At 35.0% G+C, this 17,254-nt stretch overlaps 1 protein-coding gene across 1 annotated transcript in view; it reads left to right on the top strand.

Annotated features, from left to right (window-relative positions):
• The first annotated feature begins 1,785 nt into the window (after positions 1-1,785).
• Positions 1,786-17,254, top strand: part of CDH18 (cadherin 18) — a 780,971-nt gene continuing 765,502 nt past the window's right edge. Inside the window, exon 1 of the mRNA XM_033178841.1 lies at positions 1,786-1,850. The gene's annotated coding sequence lies outside the window, so the exon portion shown is untranslated. The remainder of the gene's footprint in view (positions 1,851-17,254) is intronic.

The following is a 17,254-nucleotide window of genomic DNA, read 5'->3' as shown; positions in this document are numbered from 1 at the left end:
GCTAGACACAGAGTGCTGATTGGTGTATGTACAATCCCTTAGCTAGACATAAAAGTTCGCCAAGTCCCCATTAGACTCAGGAGCCTAGCTGGCTTCAGCTAGTGGATCTCGCACCGGAGCCGTGGGCAGAGCTCCTGCCAGTTCCGCGCCTTTCTCCCATACTCCTCAGTCCCTGGACGGTTGATGGGACTGAGCGCACTCCTGGAGGAGGCTCCCGCGGCGCGAGAGCTCACCGCTACCGGGTGTTCCGGCATGGCGGGCTGCAGGTCCCGAGCGCTGCCCCACCGGGAGGCAGCTGAGGCCCGGCGAGAACTCGAGCACAGTGCTGGCGGGCTGGCACTGCTGGGGGACCCGGTTCACCCACCGCAGCTGCTGGCCGGGGTGCTAAGGCCCTCGTTGCGTTCCAAGTGCCAAGTGCGGGGCCCGCCAAGCCTGCGCCCGTGCCCGCGCCCGCCGGAACTCGTGGTGGACTGTGAGCGCTGCGCGCAGCCCTGGTTCCTGTCCCTGCCTCTCCCTCCACACCTCCCTGCAAGCGGAGGCAGCTGGCTGTGGCTCGCCAGCGAAGAGAGGACTCCCACAGTGCAGTGGCAGGCTGAAGGGCTCCTCACGGGCCTCCAGAGTGGACGCCGAGGCACAGGAGGCGCTGAGAGTGAGGGCTGCTAGCACACTGTCACCTCTCATAAGTACCATGAGGGCAGTGTCTTTTATCTCTTTTGTTATGTGTTGCATTCCTAGTATAAATAATAATGTTTGGCACATAGTAATACTCAATAAACAGTTGCTGAATGACTGACATACTCCTAAAATATTTGAGGCATCTGTTTGACCTTTGTAAGTGTAATTTTTATCAGTTTTAGGAAATAGAAATCATGTATCAAATCACATTGTCAACTAAAGACATAGCTGATTTGGGCTAAAGTCAGAGAATAAGCATAATTCTTATGCTCCTGCTTTTGGGTTCTGAAAGGGATTATTATCTTATGAGAACACATTTTTACCTTAGTTTTCTTCTTTTAATATTGACTTTCCAATGTTAACACTTCAATCCAATAAGCATTATGTTGTGTACACATACAACATATATATTGTTTGGTATAATGCATGTAATGTATGCGTTAGGGATTATATTCAAGTTTAATTTATTGAAATAAAAGTCATAATTCTAGAACAATATGTATTTTTAATTGATTTACAATACTCCCTTGCTAATCATGTTATACTTCAGGTTATACTGAACGTTGTTTCTTGCATTTCTATTCTGATCTTTCATATTCTCTTTGTTTGAAAGTATAGTGGTTATTCAAATCATAAAACATTAAATTTATGAAAATAACTTTTATAAACATTTTCTATTATGTAAAATCACTAAAATAGTTTATATTTAAATAAAATATAAAATATAAATATAAAAATAAAATATAAAATATTACGCCATGTTTAAGGCGTAATATTAAGTGTTTAAATAAATTGTAACACTGAAGTTAAAACTTCTTTATGTCTTGACATACCAAGGGTCAAAGAACAAGACTAAATTGCCCATATCTACATGGCTAACACATGACAGAGCTAAATAAAATTCTAACTGGACATTGTTTCAAAATGTCATGCCCTAAGAAGAAAAAAAAAATCTAGCAATTCAAACCTATCAAAAATTTATCTCTTCGAAAATGTATTTGCTCTCCAAACTCAGTTCTGTTTAATGTGTAACATAATAAATATGTTTTAACTATGCATAGATTTTTATATGTTGAAATATATGTTTTATATTTTTGTTTTATTTTTATGCAGGACTCAACCACAGCAATATATAAGAAGAACACACACCAAACATTCCTGAAGTGATTTATAAGGTAAAACTTGTAATTTCTGTTATAAATTATGAATTTGTAAATTTCTGCTAAAACATTTCTGTGATAAATTTCTCTTACAATATTGTAGAAGTGTCAAAATTGTTGTAGTTTCTCTTAAGGATCATCTAGAATTACACTGAGTTATTTAGAAATTTAGCATATTCTGTGTTTTAAATCACTCTTTAAGAAACCCAACTTTTTTTTTTATATGGGTGGATACATGTACAAGTTGGTTACGTGAGTATATTGTAACCAGGTAGTGATATTGTACCCAGTAGTTTTTCAACCCATCCTCCCTCTCCTCCCTCTCCTTCCCTCCCTCTTCCAGCAGTCTTCCATGTCTTTTTTTCCCTTATTTATGTCCATGTGTGCTAATTTTAGCTCTCATTTATAAGTGAGAACATGTATTTGTTTTTTGTTGTTGTTGTTGTTCCTGATTTAATTTGCTTAAGATTATGGCCTTCAGTTCCATTCATGTTGCTGCAGAGGACGTGGTTTTATTCCTTTCTTATGGCTGCATAGTATTTCACATTGTATATGTACCACATTTTTTTTTTTTTAATCCAATCTACCATTAATGGACACGTAGACTGATTCCATGTCTTTGCTATTGTGCCTAGTATTGCAATGAACATACAAATGCATGTGTCTTTTGGTATAAAGATCTATTTTCCTTTGGGTATACACACAGTAATGCAATTGCTGGATTGATGGTAGCTCTGTTTTAAGTTATTTGAGAACTCTCCCAACTTCTTGCCACTGTGGCTGAACATAATTTACATTCTAACCAACATGAATAAGAGCTCTCTCTTCTTTACAGCCTTTCCAGGGTCTGTTGTGTTTGTGGTAGCAGGTGTCATTCTTTAATTCCATGTTTAGCACTCCCTTAAGGACCTCTTGTAAGGCTGTTCTAGTTGAAATAAATTCCCTTAGCATTTGCTTATTTAACAAAAGTTTTCTTTCTTCTGCACCTGTGAAGTTGGTTTGGTGGGAAATAAAATTCTTGGTTGTATTTTCTTTTCTTTAAGAATGCTTAAAATAGGCTGGGTGCAGTGGCTCATGCCTGTAAACCCAACACTTTAGGAGGATGAGGCAGGCTGATCACCTGAGGTCAGGAGTTCAAGACCAGCCTGGCCAACATGTTGAAACCTGTCTCTACTAAAAATACAAAAATTAGCTGAGTGTGGTGGCACATGCCTGTAATCTCAGCTGCTTGGGAGGCTGAGGCAGGAGAATCACTTGAACCTGCAAAGTGGAGGTTACAGTGAGTCAAGATCACATCACTGCACTCTAGCCTGGGCAACGAGCTAAACTCCATCTCAGGAAAAAAAAAAAACAGAAAGAAAAAGATAGGTGTCAATATCTTCTGACTTGTAAAGTTTTTGGTGAAATGTCTACTGCGCACCTCATGAGATTTGTATATGACTTTGTACATGACTTGACCCTTCTCTCTAGCTTCCTTTAAGAACTTTTTCTTTTGTGATGACCTTGGTGAATCTGATGACTGTGTGCCCTGGGAATTGTCATCTTGTGTAGTATCTGGCTGAGCTTCTCTGTATTTGTTGGATTTACATGTCAACCTCTAGGAAAATTAGAGAGATTTTTGTGGACTATATCTTCAAATATATATTCAAGCATCTTATTCTCTCCCCTTCACTCTCAGGATTGCCAATGAGTCATAGATTTGTTCTCTTTGTATAATCCTGTATTGCTTGGAGATTTTGTTTAACTTTTTATGTTCTTTTAAAATTTTTGTCTGACTGAGTTAATTCCAAGAACCAGTCTTTAAGCTCTGAGAGTCTTTCCTCGGTTTGGTCAATTCCACTGTTAATTCTTCTGATTATGTTATTAAATTCTTGCAGTGAAAAGTTCAGTATGGTTCTTTTCAAAAAATGGTTATTATATCATTTAGCTGTTGGATCATTTTACTGGATTCATTGGATCCCTTAGATGGGGTTTTAATGTTTTCTGGAATCTCGATGAGTTTCCTTAGCATCCAGATTTTGAATTTGATGTCTATCATTTTAATTATTTCAAACTAGTTAAGTTCCATAGCTGGGGATCTAGTGGACATGTTTAGAGATAAGCAGACACTCTCACTTGAATTTCCAGAACTCTTCTGCTGATTCTTCCTCATCTGGGAGGATCGGTGTTCCTTTACCCATGGTGTATGTTGAGTATAAGTAGTTGGCTATGTTTCTGGATACTTTCAGAGGGCTAGTCCTCTGTACAAGACCTTTATGTGTCAGTGGATTCTTGTGCCTAGTTTCACAGGTATGGATATTAGCAAGATAATTTTTGGTGTTGTAGTTTGGGATACAACCTAATAGATGATACTTTAGTGTAATGGCTGGTAGCTAGTCTACCACCCAGCTGCACGAGATGGTTGCATCTAGTCAGCCATCTTATCCTCCCACCCTTGAAATTACTCTTTTAAGGAATATTATTTAACCTGTTGTTTCCTCAAATAAATAATTAAACATTTTCTTACTGATACACTTTTCAAATGTCATAGGACATAGGACCATCAAAGTAGCATTGACATTATGTCCACTTTTAGAGGTGTTACTAGATTTTTTTATAGTTCAAATGTAGAGCTATAACTGTTCCTGACTATTAATAATCATTTACCTATGTAAATCTCTTTTGCTGATAATGTTTACTAATGCAAAAAGCCCTTATCATTGAATAATAATGAATTATAATGAGTGTCAATGTTGAAAAATATAGATTGATAGTTGATAAAATATACCTTTCACTGTTTTGATGAGTGATTTTTTTTTGTTTGTTTGTTTTTGTTTTTGATTTGAGACGGAGTCTTGCTCTGTCGCCAGACTGGAGTGCAGTGGCATAATCTAGGCTCACTGCAACCTCCATCTCCTAGGTTCAAGCAATTCTCCTGCGTCAGCCTCCTGAGTAGCTGGGACCAAAGGCATGTGCTACCATGCCCAGCTATTTTTTTGTATTTTTAGTAGAGAGGGGGTTTTACATGTTGGCCAGGATGGCCTCGATCTCTTGACCTTGTGATCCACCCACTTCAGCCTTCCAAAGTGATTAATAATTTTTATATACAGTTGCCTTGCATAATAAAAAACAACTGCATAAATATTTGAATTTTTTCAAAAAATGAAATATAAGAAAGCAAGTATTAAACATACTATGTTAACTTACTTTGTGTAAAGTATATTTCATCACACATATTCTGTATAGTTTCCTAACTTTTTAAATTAGTATGTATATGTGGTATGAAATTCTCATTATTTGTATAAATGAAAAAGATTAAAAGTGCTGATATTGCAAAACATTCAATATTCTCAAATCAAATCTATTGTTTCACATAATGTTCTCATTATTATTTTTGAGCATTAATTTGAAATATGGATCTTTTCTTTTGGTAATATATTAAATGCAGTGCAGCAACAGCAAAATATAAACCAAATTACAATCCATTCACTCCAAAGAGACAAGGCCATCCAGTTTTTAAGTGTAGATCCCGCCTGCCTCATCCCGCACCACTGCATGTTTCTTCAATGCTCCTCAAAACATTCCAACCTTGATTACATTACAAACTCTCAGCAAGGTTGAGTTATTCTATTACACTGACTCAGAACACATCCCTATTGCAAATACAGTTTTTTTTGTTTGAAAATACTTTTTGGATGCAGGAATACATGTTGTAACAATAAAGAAGATATAAAAAGCATATTATGAAAGATTTTGTAGCATACATGGCTTAAGTATCTTAATCATGTTATTACAAAGAAGCATAATTTTATCTATTGGTGTGAGCATACTTCATCATTATTGCAAAAATACAGTGGGTGGGTGTGTTTTATGAAAAAAATGCATCAATCTTCCTGTCCCAGAATGCAAATGAAAAATTTATAACTTTAAAAATTAAAATATAATTATAATTTATTAAATTATTTATTATGTTTAAATTTTACAGCACCATCCCTAACTCTGTAGGTAATTGTACACAGAATTATATTTATACTGAATAAATTTTTCTGCATGTTAGAGCTAAGTTTCATAGCACAATTTCAGAAAGGGTTATAGTAGAGCTTGTAGAACATCACAGATTTTATCTTACAAGTTAAAGCTCAATTACAACTCAGTTTTTATGTTAGTTCAAGTTTCCATGGCTTTAAGTCAAATTAACAGAGTTATATGCAATGTAAAGGGGAAGAATATGATGACAATGTTCACTTACTGAATTTTACCTAAATGCTTTAGTCTGGCTGGGCGCCTTTGCTCACTCATGTCTGTAATCCCAGCACTTTGGGAGGCCGAGGCCGGTGGATCACTTGAGGCCAGGAGTTGGAGGCCAGCTTGGTCAACATGGTAAAACCCTGTCTCTACTAAAAGTAGAAAAATTACCTGGGCTTGGTGGCATGTGCCTGTAATCCCAGCTACTCAGGAGGCTGAGGCAAGATAGCTTTCTTGAACCCAGGAGGCAGAGGTTGCAGTGAGCTGCAACGTGGCTCCACTCCAGCCTGCGCGACACAACAAGATACAATCTCAAAAAAAAAAAAAAAAATGCCGTGGGCCGTGGCTCACGCCTGTAATCCCAGTACTTTTGGAGGCTGAGGCGGGCAGATCACCAGGTCCAGAATGGAAACCATTCTGGCCAACAAGGTGAAATCCCATTTCTACTAAAAATACAAAAATTAACTGGGTGTGGTGGCGGGCACCTGTAATCGCAGCTACTCAGGAGGCTGAGGCAGGAGAATCGCTTTAACCCGGGAGGCGGAGGTTGCCGTGAGTCTTGATCACACCCCCACACTCCAGCCTGACTCCGTCTAAAAAACAAAAAAAAATTGTCAGACTCCAACATTACTGAAACATTTTTAAAGGAAGTAGAACAACAACAATAACAAAAAAGTGGAAGAAAAGATTTTACACAAATTGTCTTTGTAAACTGAGCTCTAATCATGTCTTTATGTTGACTTTACATTAAATCTCACTTAATCTTCAGCTCTCTTAAATTATTGTTGAAGTGGTATTGTAAAATATAACATTCTGAGAGCTTAAGTATCAAGAGCGTTTAAACAGTGAAGACAGATTTGGTATTAATGTCCCTGAAAAAGGAAATTTGTTTCTACTATTTTGGTTAGTCATGTTTGTAATTTTCATCTCAATTTGCATCCTTAAAAAAAATCCCTAGTGTGGGAGCCAGCAGTTTCCTAGTTAAGGATGTGGGCTTTCATTTCTGAATGTTCACACTCTTCTTCTCATTTCTAACCGATAAAAATAAATATTTCATCAAAATTTTCTCCAGACAAAAAATTCTCCAAAAGGCACATTTTCACTTTAATGATTGGTCTTTACAACAGAATTCAAAAGATGCTTGTTGATTTTTTAGCGAAGTAGAACCATAAACTGAATTATAAATTTTAAAGGAGTTAATAGTTATTTCATAAATTAAGACTTTCCCAAGTTTAGTAGGCAATTAAATAAAAAATTATTTATTTAAATGAAATGAATGTCAGTACATAATTTATACAGATTAATACTAAAACTTATCTCACACCATTTTGATGAAATTTTAAAAATAATTAAAAAAAATCACATAATGAATTTTGCTTGATCACATTATTTAATATTATTCTCTTTTGTCTTCAGAAAAATGCTGAGTACTAATATATCTATTTTTTGTACAGTTAATATTAGAAACAAAGATACTTTGCTGTGCTTTTCCAATAATACTTTAGTTGTTTTTCTTTGTGTTTTTTTATATATGCCTTTCTTAGTCCAATAGGTATTCCCTATGTTGTTACATAAAATAATCAAGCACATTGTACAACCTCACACATGGCAATATGTAATAGGCTGTAATTCTGTAGTCATTAATATTTATTTAGTGCATGCCTTAAGTGATTGGTGTTTGTAAACTCATTTACTCCTCAAAATTACTCTGTGATGTAGGTGTGATTACTTTCTAGAAGAACCGTGGATAAAATTGAAATGGTGTTATTTTAAAATATCAACTAAAACAAAAGTAATTATATTAAGTTCAACATTTGCTTAAACTTGTATTTTTAAGTACAAAGCAGTGAAACTTGTCAAATGTCATCCAACAATCAGCATGGAGCCTCTACCTGCAGAAGGTCACCCAGGATTGACTTATTTTTCTGTTTGGTTTGAACTGGTAAAAACTCTCGTTTCTAGATACAGTTGTTGAGAGGTATATACTCTGTTTCCTAAATAAGTAGCTCTGGAAATGGGTTTCAGAGAATTCTCTGTTTATGAGAAAAGTGGCCTTCAACTGCTTCCGCTGCTGCTAGTTTGGGTGCAGAGGTCTATGGCAAGGCGAATTTGTGCTTGTGTCTCATATGAACATTTTTCTCTTGTCACATAGCCATGGTAGATTTATAAAGACTTGATATTCCCTGGGGGACAGAATCAAGCTGACAGTTTATGAGAAAGAATATGATTATGCACTTTCAAGTATCTTGCACATTTGTTGATGAACAGCATTATTCATGTTGCTTAAAGTCAGGCATCTCTTTTGCTTACTCAACAGTGTCAGCTGTTTGAAACATGTCTCATTGAAGAAATAACCCGGATCCAGTCGGCAGTAAATCTATCATCTTAGTATTTTAAGTCTCACCAAAATCTTCAATTTCTTTGAAAAGTAACCTTATATGAGACTTCAAAAAAATTCAGTGATCACACACTTCACATTTAATATAAATTGATGGAAAACTACTGTGCATTTATAAACAAATAATGTTTATATTTTTGGAAGATCGCCCAGTAAAATAATTATTTATTAGAAAAATGTGGATAGATATTTTAGCGGTCTTGTCTTCTTTGAGCTAATTGCAAATTTTCTCATAAATTTTCTTGTTTCTAAATGTTCTGTGATCTTCCACTTTAATTAAAATTCTTTATAACTTGTTCTGTGACTAATTATTTAACTACTATCTATTATTGACAAGTCAGAGTGGCAAAATGTTTTGTTTTAAACTGCTAGAATTGTCGTTTTCCTAAAAATATATCTTTTGTTTTTTTTTTTTTTTTTTTTTGATGGAGTCTCCCTCAGTCGGCCAGGTTGGAGTGCAGTGAGGGGCCAGGGTTAATTCGTGAAGATTCTATTGGTGCCGGCGCTTTATATGACTATGGTTGTTGGTTAGTGATCTCGGTTGACTGCAACCTCGGCCTCCCGGGTTCAAGTGATTCTCCTGCCTTAGCCTCCCTAGTAGCTGGGATTACAGGCGTTCGCCTCCATGCCCAGCTAATTTTTGTATTATTATTATTGTTGTTGTTATTATTATTTTGAGGCAGAGTCTCGCTCTATTGCCCAGGCTGGAGTGCAGTAGCACAATCTTGGCTCACTGCAAGCTCCGCCTCCTGGATTCATGCCATTCTCCTGACTCAACCTTCCAAGTAGCTGGGTCTACAGGCGCCCGCCATTCCGCCCAGCTAATTTTTTGTTTTTTCAGTAGAGACGAGGTTTCACCATGTTGGCCCGGATGGTCTTGATCGGTCTCCTGACCTCGTGATCCACTCATCTCAGCCTCCAAAGTGCTGGGATTACAGGCGTGACCCACTGCACCCAGCCCATCCTTCGTTCATCTGTTACAGAATACCAATTCCATCTTACCTAGTCTACTGTCTTAACAACTGTAGTTAACTAACCATATTAAGGAAAGTGTCTTTACCGTATTTATTTTTACATTTTACCTTTTTGCCTGCTCTATTGAACCCCGCCCCTGCTTCCCCCAAGGCTAGTTAACATTACTTAGCAAAAGATAGATTCATATATACTAATTATATTTAACTAAGGAAAGAAAGTAGTGAAGGGCCAATTGTATAGAATATACCTCCAGAAATACTCATGGAGTATCAGGAGGCTGAGATCTGAAGAGGGGTAGGGAAGGAACAGCATCTTTACTCTTGGTCCATTTGCATGAACTCGTTTATAGGATTAACAAAATGTTAAGACTGCGTGGTTGGGAAGGCATTAATTGTGAAGGAATCAACTGTGGTTGATATGGCTCCTGTGGATGAGGAGATGGGAGAAACCCAGAAAGAAGGATATGGGGCAAGCTGAGCATGAGGAAAAGAGCTGAGTGGCCAGGAGTTGCAGTAGCTGATTAACCTATCATGTGATGTTGCCTTGATTTTGATATCAAGGAAAGCAAGATTTCCCAAATCCTAGGTATTTCCATGTTATGCATAAAAATATGAGATGCCAATTTAAAACCAATTTATTATGTGATTTGCATATATACTTTCATTTGATATTTAGAATAATCCAGTTAAACAGGTATCATGTCTGTTTTATGGATGAGGAAACTAACTTGATTAATTGTGAGTTCTTCTGGAACTGATTCCTTGCTCTTAACCATCATGAATGTGGGATGTATATAGTTTTATTCACCCAGAAATGCATCATGGTTGAGGCAATCTGGTAATCAAAGCCAGTGGTTTCTTCTTAATTATTAATAGATTATTATCTTGCTTGCATTTTTACTTCCTGCATTTTTCCCTCAAGTGAAATAGAAGAAATCCTATTTCAAATACCTTCAAAGCATGTTCAAAATGTTGCTTCTTTATGAATTTTTTCCTGCCTAGAGTTTTATACCTTTGATTAAATTCTCAAGAGATCTGCTACTTAAAAGGGTTTTGAATAAATAAAAACAACAACAAAGGGATAGACACAAATCATACTGAAATATGGATTGTTTGGAAAACAGCTGTGTTTGTAACTGGTTTACTAATTACAGTAGGCCATCATTGATATACAAAAATAATGAATAGTCACCAGAATAAAGTTTGTGCAACTGAGATAGGATTTTTATAAGGCAGTTTTATGAAAGAGTAGCATGGCATCTATACACATTTTCTGACTTAATTTCTGTGTATTTAATTTGATACGTTATATAATTAACTCAAAGACAAACTGTGTAGTAAGTACTTGTTTGGGCCTACTACTTTTGTATTTAGCAGCACCTTATGAATCTATAGATAATATCTTCCATACTTTTATATGCTACTGCTTGCTTCTCTTTCCATAAATTGTGGTAGTCTTTCTTCAGCTAGCCATCAATCAACATGGTCCTCCATTAAAACAAGGACAACAATAATCACAGCATCTCAGCATAACATGGTCCTTTTCTGCATAAGGGCTTGCGAAGCAAAAATAATGTTAACATTAGCTCTTGCTACATTAGCTATATATTACTCCCTTCTGAAAATCTGTATCATAGCACAGTTAAGATTAAAAGCTACTTAGACCATAATTTCCAAGGAGTGCCACCAAATACTAAGGATTTCAGTGCTACAATAGTGCTCTAAAAGTTTTTATTGTGCATTATATGCATGTTTTTATGTGTGGTGTGGGTGTATTTTAATAGGGGGCACTGACTTATCTCAAATCATATCCTTCAACTTTTTATGAGCATTTTTGAGTAATTACAATGCCAAGTTCTGTGCCAGGCACTGCAATTTAGGTTAGTGATCTCTTTGATTGTTCTTAAAATCTGATAAGAAAGGTATTACTTTCTCGATTTCTTCAGAGAAGAACTTATTAAACAACTCAATCTAGATCAAGTGGGCATTCACACTCAGGTTTTCCGGCTATAATTTTAGAACCTTCTCTCCTATCACAACTGACCGGTTTGACAGCTGTTTTCTTTTTGCCTTACCCTGTGCTGTAATTCCTGTTGTACCTCAAAAAATAAATTGTTTTTCATAATATTTGTTCTTGGATTCGAATTCAGGCATATTTATGGGGATATAAAAATGATTTAGAACCTCTTTTGATACAGCTTCACTCGCTTCAGACTAGAATGTACTACAATATAATGCCATCTTTTTCAACATTATTTCAGAAATGGTGTATCCAGATTGTTTTGTATGAAGGTAAAATAAAGTTTGGGTCTAATTCCAGTGTGAAAGAGGGTTTTATTTATTAAGCCTGCTCTGCAAGGAAAAGAAAAGTCATTTTATAGAACTGAGGACATATCTACTAAAAAATGGCTGTTAACTTCTGATTTAAGGCAACTCTTGGGTGCCAGTAAATCAGCAAGAGGGATACCAAGTCAAATATAAGATTTTTAAGTTTGGAGGTTTCTTGTCAACTATTGTTTTTTGCATTTAAACGCAGACATTAAATCTGTCATTTAAAGGCTGAATAGAATAAAGAAAAGACAAACTAGATCTGTTTGTTTCTTTCTCTCTCTTTCCTTGATTTAGGAGATTGTTTCACTAGGATCTTTATTTATCTTACTGGCATGTAATTTTTTTCAAGTTGAATGCAGAGGAAAAGATATTACAAGCAACAACATGTATTTGATAAAATAATACATTACGTAAAATCATGTACAATTCAAATTTTGAAAATTATAAACTGTCAAGAAAACATGTAATATTTTCATCTATTTATCATAATCAAACTTTATTACTTTTAATTTTACAAGCCCGAAGCATGAAATTGTCAGTTTTTAGGCTTAAGTTCCTTAAATTTTTAGAAACCAGCCAATAAGAAATCAAGATTGTTTGAGAAATTTGGAAGTAGAGGGTTTGTTCAAATATATTTGGTTGTTCTTTTCTACTGTTGCAATGATGAGGTTAGTTCTGTATGGGCATATGTGCCGGGGACACTGAGTACAAGACATTGCTGGACAATGATAACAATGACTTATCATCATTACAAGATGGTAACTCTAATAATCTCCCTGCAGAACTCATTATCATGTCAGAAATAGTTTTTTGAACAGAAAAAAATATGTAGCTCATGCTTTTGTGTCACTGCTTTCTTTGACAGTCTTAGTCTGAAAACTTCTTTATCACATTAGGTTAGATCATTCAACATGAAATTTCAAATATAAAATTCAGCCACCCTCAGCAGACGTTGTTATAAGATAATTTGTATGTTGGTGATAATTACTTTTTTCAATCGTGTTAAAATCATAATATGTGGCATATATATCTTCTAAGCAAAATATATAAATACTATGTAATACTCAATATTTCAATCAGCCTTCATACATTTTTAACTCAGGAATGTCAAAAAATTTCAACTGAACGTCCAGAGGTCTGAGCATACTGACCTGTCTGCCTTTTGACTGTTATGAGCTGTATGACCTTGTGTAAATAGTATACTTTTTCTGGGCCTCTGATTAATTCATTATATGATAATTAGTGGTGGGAGGGAAGTGGGGGTTCCCAAGTGCCAACCCTTGAGCTAGTGCCTTTCTATTATAAAGTTTCACTGGTCTAGGCTACAATGATAAACATAATTGCTGAGTTTATTGTAATAGCATATTATTTTCATTCATGAGTTATGCTTTATATAATGTTTTAAAACATTAGATTGTATACTCATAAGAGTTTAAAAAACCATAATAAAAAATTGGCTTTTTGGATGGCTAGGACTCTTTTTGGAACAATGTAAACATACATTTTGGAGACAGAGATGTTTCTATTTACACAGTGAGCTAGATGATAACATAGAATCACTGAAGATTTTATTAAATGTAATAATAGTGTCGTACTTGTCATGTGAAAAAAAATCTTTGTTTTCTAGTGATTCATGATTATTTAGATACAGATTTCTTGATATATAAGTGTTGTAAAATAATTTGTCAAAATATGTGAATAAAACATATTTGCCACTATGTTGAGTTGTTAAATCTGGGTTACAGATAGAATGCAATTGTCCACTAATAATCCTTTTTATAGGTGTTTTGCTGCTAATTGACTGCCCAAATTGGGGCTAGTTAGGTAACTTACAAAGACAAAATTCTAACACATTAAATGTGGACAAAAGAGAGATGTCCTCTTCCAGGCTCAGCCCATGGACAACGGCTATGCCTGCTTCTCCAGGCAGCTTCAGTTCTTGGCTATCTAACCGGACGAGAGACTACACCCAGGAAGATCTTAGAATCCATTTATTGAATAGAACAAAGCTTTCGATACACTGAGTCCCTGAGCCACTGGATAGAAGAGGGCTAACCCACACATCTGCTTACTTGCCCAATACTTTCATATGAGCAACAATTACACATGAATTGTATTTGAAGCACTGTAAGATTTAGAATTAATCTTACTACAAAAACTGACCTTATCATAAGTAATAGATTGTTTTCTTGCTTGATTTCAATGAAGAATTTATTAAAAATGGCAAAGTAGAATGGTTTGAGTTTGAAAGACATGAGAAAGATTAAGTCAGAAATAAAGCAAACAATATTTAAATCATGTTTTGCTGTCTACTCAGCTTCAGTGGATTTTTCTAATTTAAAAAATGGTTTTAAAGTAAACACAACTGTAAGAAAAATACTTTTCATAATATCTTTGTTTGTGAAAATAGACTGGTAATTCTTGGATAGCTATTCCATTTACAGATATATATATATATATATAATGAAACCCAAAACCAAGAATCAGCCTTAAAAGTGAGGGATGAAATCCTGTCATTTGGGACAACTTGGATGAACCTGAGAGACAGTATAAGAGAAATAAGCCAGGGACAGCAAGACAAATATCATATGATCTCATTGATATGTGGAATCTTTAAAAGTTCAACTCATAGAAGTATACAGTGCAGTGATGGTTACCAGAGGCTGCCGAGTCAGGCAGTGGACCGGGAAAAGGGAGATGTTGTAGTAAATAATAATGCCTTGTATATTTCAAAAATGCTTTAAGAATACATTTTAATTGTTTTCACCACAACCAAATGATAATCATGTTAGGTGATAAATTTGTTTATTATCCTAATTTAACCATGCCACATTGTAAACATATATCAAAATATCACATTGTACCTCATAAATATATACAATTATTATGATATTCAGAAAAGAATAAAATTGATTAAACTTTTATTTCCATTGTAAAATTATGTTTTACATCTCTTCATAATTTAAAACTCAGCCAACCAAAACTTTACGGGAGAAAATTACTGTTTTTAATTTTGCCTTTATTTATTCTATGTGTATTTGACACATGCTGTAGCTTTCATTTTCTCAACTTTTTTATGCCTATTTTTTCAGAAATCAGATTTAGTTAACAAATATTGAGAGTTTAAACAGTGCCTCTAACTAAGCAAGATTTCTAAATTTCTTTTTTTTTTTTTTTTAGACAGAGTGTTGCTCTGTCGCCCAGGCTGGAGTGCAGTGGCGCCATCTCGGCTCACTGCAAGCTCCGCCTCCCGGGTTCACACCATTCTCCTGCCTCAGCCTCCCGAGTAGCTGGGACTACATGCGTCCACCATCATGCCCGGCTAATTTTTTTTTTTTTTTGTATTTTTAGTAGAGACGCGGTTTCATCATGTTAGCAGATCTCCTGACCTCGTTACTTGCCCACCTCGGCCTCCCCAGATGCTGGAATCACAAGCATGAGCCACCACGCCCGGCCAGTTTCTATATCTTAAAATATATATATTCGTCTCTGAAGAGTTAGAAATAATTGTCCTTATGGAGATAGGGCCTCACGTTTGCCATCAAAGCATCTCTGCAACATCATCCCTAAGTCTATAAAGCACTTTTAGCCATTAACCCAAGCTTGCCCACACACACTCTCACACCATGGTCAGGCACTCCACCAAGCCTCTCATCTGCTTTTAGAACTGGTGTAATATGAAGAATATATGCTTGAAGCTAGATTTCGATGTCAGAGAGATCTGAGGCCTGGGTTCAAATCCCACTTCTAGTAATTATTTGCTGATAGAGTTAAGAAAATTATGCCTAAAAATGTTCTCACCTATTTTTAAAAAAAGTTGTTTTGACACTTTTACAAGAAGTTAATAATGTAATACTTGACACATATTAAGGAATTCCATAAAGATAACCCTTTTTAATATTTTTGTTAATATCCATTACACAGAGGAAGACTGTAAATGTAATGTTTTGTTTTCTCATATTTTCAAAATGAGGATAAATGCTTTGAAATTGTTCTAATTTGGTAATTTACTCACATAAATGAAAAAAATATATAATAATTGCCATTTTCACCATTTGATGAAATATGTAAATCTGTCTATAATGCTACTCCTTCAGCTTTATTCATGTTTTTTCTATATCATCAAATTTCTTCAGAATACATTTCTCTTCTTAAGGTGGTTTCTGTTCCTAAGGTGCAATGGTTCTTTTTTTTCCCCCTTAAACAAGCAGCACAAAATAAAAGGCAGAGCTTGAGAATAAAACATTAGCTTACTGAGCCTTTAATAGATTATACATCCTCAGTTCTCACTGGGCAGAGCTTCTAGCTATGTAAGACAGCATGGCTTTAATGAAGCTTTACAGATATTAAAACAGATTCAAGAAGAAAAGAGTATAATTAGGAATTATTGTGAATATTTTGCTTTAGAAAGAATATATTTCAAAATGTGTCTGAACTATACAGTCAAATATTATTGCATACTTGCGAGTCTTGAAGCAATGCATTTAAAACAGAATTGAAAGAAGGAAGTAATCAAATTTTGCTGAGGTGTGTATGGAATTAGTAATGTATCAAGTCTGGTCTTCAATACTTTTAAAAATACATGTGTGATGCATTCTTCAAAGTGCTACAGAAAATAAATTTATGCACACAGTTTTCAGCCTATAAAGAACTATCATATATTTTGTCTCAATTGATACTTACAATATGAATCAAAAATCATATCTTGATTTTTGGATCAAATCAGTTTCTAATTGCCAACTAATTGTTTTTAGTACTGCTAACATTTAATTTGATAAAAACTAATGTATTAAGTCTAAACTTGGATATCCACTATTGTTTTGCTTTCCTTTAGCATTAGTAATCATATTATTCTTTTTTTAAAATTATACTTTAAGTTCTAGGGTACATGTGCACAACATTCAGGTTTGTTACATATGTATACATGTGCCCTGTTGGTTTGCTGCATCCATTAACTCGTCATTTACATATTATTCTTAACTATTTTTCCCTTTTTTGTTCTAAAATACGTATATTATCTTCTAGTACATATTTTTCTATTATGCCACTTCAGTGTAGGGTAATTCACTTAGTAAATTTTCCTTTTCATAAGTCCATATTCTCTGTTTATTGTTTTTTTTTTATTTCGACACTTCTTTACCTCATAACCTGTGTGCATGATTGTAGCCAGATAATAATCTTTTAAGGCCCAGATCCAGGAGACTCTTAATGAAACAAAAGGCAAGCAACAGTGGTGGAAGTTAATAGAAGATAAAGATACATTTTGAAAGACTGTCAAGCATCTTCATATTCTCACTTAACTATAAATATTTTTAGCATTATTAAAGTATTATTGACATGCATAAACTAAAAATACTTAGAGTGCAAAATGTGATGCAATTTGAAATAAATATAGACATGAAGTCATCAGCACAAAGTAGTATATATTTTCACTATCTAGAAAAGTTTCTTTTATTTTGTCATTCTTTCATAATCTTTTCTGCCTTCTCATC

Source organism: Trachypithecus francoisi, unplaced genomic scaffold (genome assembly GCF_009764315.1).
Source record: "Trachypithecus francoisi isolate TF-2019V2 unplaced genomic scaffold, Tfra_2.0 Lachesis_group2, whole genome shotgun sequence".
In the NCBI taxonomy this organism is placed as follows: Eukaryota; Metazoa; Chordata; class Mammalia; order Primates; family Cercopithecidae; genus Trachypithecus; species Trachypithecus francoisi.
Note: the sequence above shows the minus strand (reverse complement) of the source record. Positions and strands in the feature narration are given on the sequence as shown.